The 6,012-nt window shown below is 42.8% G+C and overlaps 1 long non-coding RNA gene across 1 annotated transcript; it reads left to right on the forward strand.

Annotated features, from left to right (window-relative positions):
* Positions 1-306: 306 nt before the first annotated feature.
* On the forward strand, positions 307-5,586 carry LOC140916197 (uncharacterized). The gene is made up of 3 exons (XR_012160454.1): positions 307-475; positions 1,145-1,347; positions 2,218-5,586. It is a non-coding gene; the product is annotated as an uncharacterized lncRNA (long non-coding RNA).
* Positions 5,587-6,012: the final 426 nt, after the last annotated feature.

The raw sequence follows: 6,012 nt of genomic DNA on the forward strand, positions 1-6,012 counted from the left end.
TCAGCAGAAAGCGGCGTGGACATTGGAGGCATTTGATCAAGCAGAACAGGGTCTGGTCTCATCTTAACTGCTTCTGGTCTCCTGATTGTAAATCTGGGGCAGAATGTGAGTGAGGGGTGACTTTCTCTACGAGACGGTTAAATCCCACAATGCAAGAAGGGGTGCCCTCTGGTTGCTTGTCACTCTGACAGTTGGGACGCATCGCTGGATACACGGAGAGACGAGACACTTGCATATGTGTGTGTGTGTGTGTGAAGTTGTGTCTTGTCTCCGTTTTTGTTTTGCTCTTTTCTGGTCATGAGACCCGGAAGTTTTTTTTTTTTTTTTAAATCACATGGCAGAGAGATATAATAAAAACAGAAAAATGGCGACAGTCACGTTGTGGCGAGTCTGTGCTGCGTCATTAGATAATCTTCATGCAAAGATCGCTTAGAACAAAGAGAAGAGGGGAAAGGAGCCCCGGCCGCAAAGCTGGGTGAGCAGAGGGCAGGGAATAGGGGGTGCACGGGCTGCGATCGGGAGCAAGCGCACCCTTTTGCAGTTCAGGGATGGGTGGGGGAGTGTATTGCAGGGCGTTGCAATCTTGGCATCACACGTCCTGTGCTGTCCTCTCATAATTCACCTTTAGGCAGCGCTGGAAACGCAAGCCAGAGGTTTGTTTATGTCCGGGGGGAGGGGGCCTGTTTTTTGCGGGTGCGATCGGGATGGGGGAAAGGCAGGCGTTATCTTGCTGCGGGCGGGTGAGAGGGGAAGAGGAGTCTGGGTTGGGAATGTGTGTTTTCTTCACAGCGCTCTCCCTGGATCGCAGGCAGCTGCCTCGAGCCAGGCTCGTTTTTCCTCGCACGCGTTGTGCTGCTCCCAACAGCTGGGTGCGTTGTCTCCGGCTCTGCCTCGCAGGCTGGCAGCCGCTCCGCGGCCCGGGGGGCTCATTTCGGTGGGGACGGTTATGGAGGCAGGGTGGGGTGCCGGCGCACCGCTGTCCGATTGCCTTTGCGGGGTTGTTTTGCGCGCTGATGGGGAGCAGGGTTGAAGCCCTGTGGGTCTCCCAGCCCCTGGCCTTTCGGGCTATCTGTGTGTGTGTGTGTGTGTGTGTGTGTGTGTGCGCGCGCGGTTTTTAATGTTGCGCACTGTTATTTTCCTTCAGGATCCTGGCACTGGTTCCTTTCCGTCCAGCGATTGTAAATATAGCCTGGATCTTGTTTACATGAAGCATCCAGCAGGAGGAGCCTGGGAGGAGGAGGAGGAAGATGGAGGAGTCTCCACGGCTCGCTGGGGTGAGCTTCCCAAAGGGGAAGGAGGAGCCAAGGCGGGGCTGGAGTCTCGCTCAAGCAGCCTGGAAGGTGCCTGGTACGTGCGCGTGTCACTTTCAGACTCACTCCCCCGGCCCTGGCCGGGCAGAGCTTCCCATCAGCAGCCCTGGGGAGCTGGGTACCAAGCTATGGCTGCAGGACGGCGGTGCTCCCTCCCCTCCCAGACACGCCGCAAAAACTTGTCTGATGGTGCTTTTGTTCCCACAGCCGCGGGCATTGGCACTTCCTCGCTGGCTGAGATCAGCAAGGGAGAACGCCAGAGGGGCTTTTCCTATTCTCTCTGCTCCTGCCCACCCACCTCCCCCCCTGTGGAGCCACACCTCCAGTTCCCTCTACCTTTCACTTACATAGCAGGGTATTTACTTATTTATTGCAAAGAGAGGGCTTGGCAGGGCAAGTTCAGCTGGACAACTGGGGCGGGTACAGGGCCAGATCCTAGATCACCACCTTGTTTCCTGACCTAGGAAGTTATTTTTTAACAAAGCATTGGGACATTTTTCCCCTGTTGGCTAATAAGTGACAAGGGCCAAGTCCATAGCCCTAGTTCCAGCCATGTCAGCTTCTGTGATTATTAGCAGATGTTTTCAGTGCAGCCTGAGCTGAAAACAAAGAGCATCCCTTCTCCTGTGCCCCCCCCCCCGATATTGAGCTCCCCTTCCGTGGGAGATGTTGGTCCATCTAGAGCTGTGCTGGTGGGGTTATGAGAAAGAGAATGCTGGGGGACCCAGGCAGGTTGCTGGTGTTAAATTTGTTTGAATATTTTCATGTATTTTTCAGGAAGGGGCCTCTAGGAGCTCTTGTTTCCAGAAAAGTGACTGAATACTTTCCCATAGACTGTAGCTGATGAATGATTAATAATGTTTGAGATTTTTTTATTTAATTATTCATACATTTTGTGCACCAACAGCAGCAGTTAGAATTCATCTATCAGACTGTTAACTCAGCCGCTAATAGAAGTTTAAGAGGGGAAAGGAGTTGAAAAGACTAAAAGGTAAGTATTGGTGGAAGGAATCAAGCAGAATGTAGAAAAAGAATGGAGACGATTTTATAAACAATTCCCCATTACTGAAGTTTCATTGACGGGAGAGTCTCATATTGTTGAACGTACCTGTCTCCTACCTCACTTACAAGTGAAGAAGCAAATCTTTAAAAACTAATAAAGAAGAATTTAAAGCCATAGAAAATATTGCTTTAATAACTGTCCTGGCACACTAGAGTCTTTCACTTCTAGGTGCTGTAAACTGCACTGTAGGCAGGACCTCCTGCCATATTAAAATTCCAGTAACTTCCGTAAGGAGGAAAGTCACCTACCCAGTAGCCAAAAGATCAATTATATCCCTGTAACTGCAGTTTTCTGTTCTTAAGATCACACACACACACACAGTAAAATATTTGTAATAAAGGTGGTTTTCCCCCCCCATTTTTCCTAGCTTTGGATAAGACACACACCTCTTCATATTCAGTGTCAGAGTTGGCCTGTAAAAATCAGAGCTATAATTCCAAGCTACGTGGTAGGAGAAAAGAAAGAAAAGTTGAATTAATCAGGAGAGGGTAAATAGCCAATTTAGTTTTTAGACTCTAATCAAAAGGAGTGTTGTTTAATTCAGAACGCGCAAGAAACGTGGTAAGTTACTGACCCCAAAAGAAGAGAGTAGTGGAAATGGGGGGGGGGGGGGACGGGCCGGACAAGCAAAATAAAAACAAATGTGAATAGAATTTTTTTCAAAAGCAAAATCTGACAGCAAAAAATAGAACATGGAATTGAAAAATTTAAAATCAAGTTAAAGTACTTGCAATGCTTTAGAAATAAACTGAACAAAAATACACACCAAAAAATGCACTTGAGTAAATTCATGTGTACCACATTGAGATCAGAGGGACTACTCCTGAATGTTTTCAGGATCAGGATCTATGTTACCCGACTACTGAGGAAAGCTCTCTTTTTATTCTAGAAAAGAAGGTGAGTGTTAAAAAGTGAGACAGCAGAGTAAATATATCACCTTATCGTCAGCAAACTGTAAATACATCCAGAGTGTCCAGCCCTTGTGATGCTAATAGAATGATCTAATGATGTTTTTGTACCTTTATATTGATCTTATTTTTAAGATATTTGAAAGCCAGGAAATACTTATTTTTTAATATAAATCTTTAATAAATGTGTGCTCCTAGGTTACCTTACAGTTACTATTTTCAGAAAATGGCAGATTATTCTAAGGATGCTGATAAATTTGCAGTTGATGGCAAATATATATCTTAACATTTCTGTACATATTTGCCCATTCATATTTACCTCCTGGAACAATATTGTATAACATATTGACTGGTCCCTTGTTTATGTAACATTTTTGTAATTTGTTTTAAAAATGCACAAATATTTTTCCCAGGAAGCTGTTTTTCACATTTGTCTCTGTATTGCCCTCTTGTGTTAAAAATATGTAAGAGACCATTTTGGTAGTACTTGGGCCCAGTTGAATGTTAAGCATTTCAGAATTTTAAAAGCATTTTATTTAACTTAAGGAAATACATATCAGTTTAGTTGGTTATTTATTATGTTATCCATAAAGTTCTTGCTCTACCCTATCAGAAATATTTAAGTACCACTTACACCAATTAAGTCCATCAAATTCTTAAATGGAACATTATGTGAAATGTAAAATATATTTATCTATTTCTTTACATTGTGAAACCTGATGAAACATTTATTTTAATATGCTGATCATTACAGAACTGATTCACTAGATTAGATGCCTTTATTCAAAGAGAAAAACTACCATGACTTTTTAAGCAGTACTTCAAACATGAACCAGAGAAAATATTTTGATAAACTTCTGTCATTGTTTGCAGTGTAATTCTTGATTTCAGCAGTTTTCATTTAGACCTCAGTGTATGGCCCAAATCAACCATCACACAGCCTGAACAAACAAGTCCATCAGACAGCAACTCTTTTCTTCAAACTCCAGGATCATTTCCACATCCAGAGCTTGTTACTATTTTGGATTTGATCCTGCTCCCACTGAAATCAATGGCAAAACTTCAAAGGGAGTAGGATTGGGCCTCAAAGGACCCCAGTGCTGCAAACATACCTGTAGGAACTTTAGCACATCTGTAAGTGTTTGCTGAATGGAGGCCTGAGGTGGTACTGTGAATCCCACAAGACAGAAACCTTGGTTTTTTTTGTGCGTCAAGGTCCTAGCACTTTCAGTGTGGAACATAATACTTAAGTTTCAAAGATATTATATCCACATAATTAACAAAACTAATTGATAATGGGTCCAGGTTAAATTTGTGCAGCTTCATTGTCTTAAGTGGAACTATGCCAATTATACCAGTTGAGGATCTTGCCTATGTAGTTTATGTGAGGGAACAGCACTCTACTTCAAATGCTGATTGAAACCGAAAAAAAATAATGAGAGGGAAAATACCCTCATTCCATCAGTGATTATCTCCATGGAACGAGTAAATTATTTCTCCCCTTCCCCAGTTAAATACGGTGTTCTGTAGACTTGGATTGTGCAACTCTGAAAAATACTTTAAAGCTGCTTTGAATTTAAGTGCAGTGATACCAGTTAACCAGGTAATTTTCAAAGAGTGGATAAATTAACTGAAGTTTCAGAACACTTCGTTCATTTCCACGTGTATTTATTAAACATGCATTAAGTCCATCATCCATGTCCTCGAAGAACGAACATTAGTATTTTATGTGATCTTTATTTTTGAAACATGCACAAGAGGAAACACTATGTAAGCACACAATAAAGCAAGCACTATTCTCTATGAGATACTAACAGACATAATGACTGACAGGCTGCCCTGGCTCAGTTATCACAGTGCTGATGCTGTCTATTCTAAAGGTACAGTACTGTGATAACTGAAGGATGGCAGCCATCTTAGCTTCACAAGAACCCAACGAGCAGAAATCAAAGATGATGTCCTTATTTTCTGGATACCTGACATGCTTTGTTTATGAAAATGACCAGATGCTAGAGCAGAAAGATGCTTGTTGTAAGGGTACATCTTGACTCACTTGAAGAAAAAAAATAAACGGCTTAAAAAAAAAAAAAAAAAGAACCTTCAGTTCTACTGGAATAAAAAAAAGTCACTTTGTATCTGTTGAGTTTGCCTATTAATTGACTGACCTTTTCTACTTGGAAGTTCTTTCAAAAATCATAGGCTTTGAAAGAGTACTCTAGGTCTTGAAGATGCACGCTATAGAGTTTGAAGGATGATTATTCATAAAGTAAGAATAGACGGAGGTCTTTCTCCATTATGGAACTCATTGCCACAAGAATTAAGAATGGATTCAGAGCCAAATGTAAAACCCACCTCTTCGCCCTGGCTCTCTCTCAAATTAAAGACCACCCCCTTCCCCACCCCACCTCTTGGTGGCGGGGAAGGGAGAGAGAAACACAGACATTTTAAGTAAAGGAAAGTGTTTGTGTACTGTGGCGATGAGGACCACATAGGTACCCGGATGGATCAATAGGAAACAAGGCAAGTTCTTAATGCAAGTAGTAGTTAAGACATTCATACCTTCCTTTCTTCGTGGATCTATCTAATCCCTCCTGTTTAAAAAGAAACATCAGTAGCTTCGCCCTTACGGATATTTACCTATGTTGAAAAGACTCAACATCTTTCCTTTCAGGTAAAGTGGTGGTGGGCCAGTATCCTCATTTCACAGATTGGGAGCTAGACCATAGAGCTT

The sequence above is a fragment of the Lepidochelys kempii genome, chromosome 8 (genome assembly GCF_965140265.1).
Source record: "Lepidochelys kempii isolate rLepKem1 chromosome 8, rLepKem1.hap2, whole genome shotgun sequence".
NCBI classification, from domain to species: Eukaryota; Metazoa; Chordata; order Testudines; family Cheloniidae; genus Lepidochelys; species Lepidochelys kempii.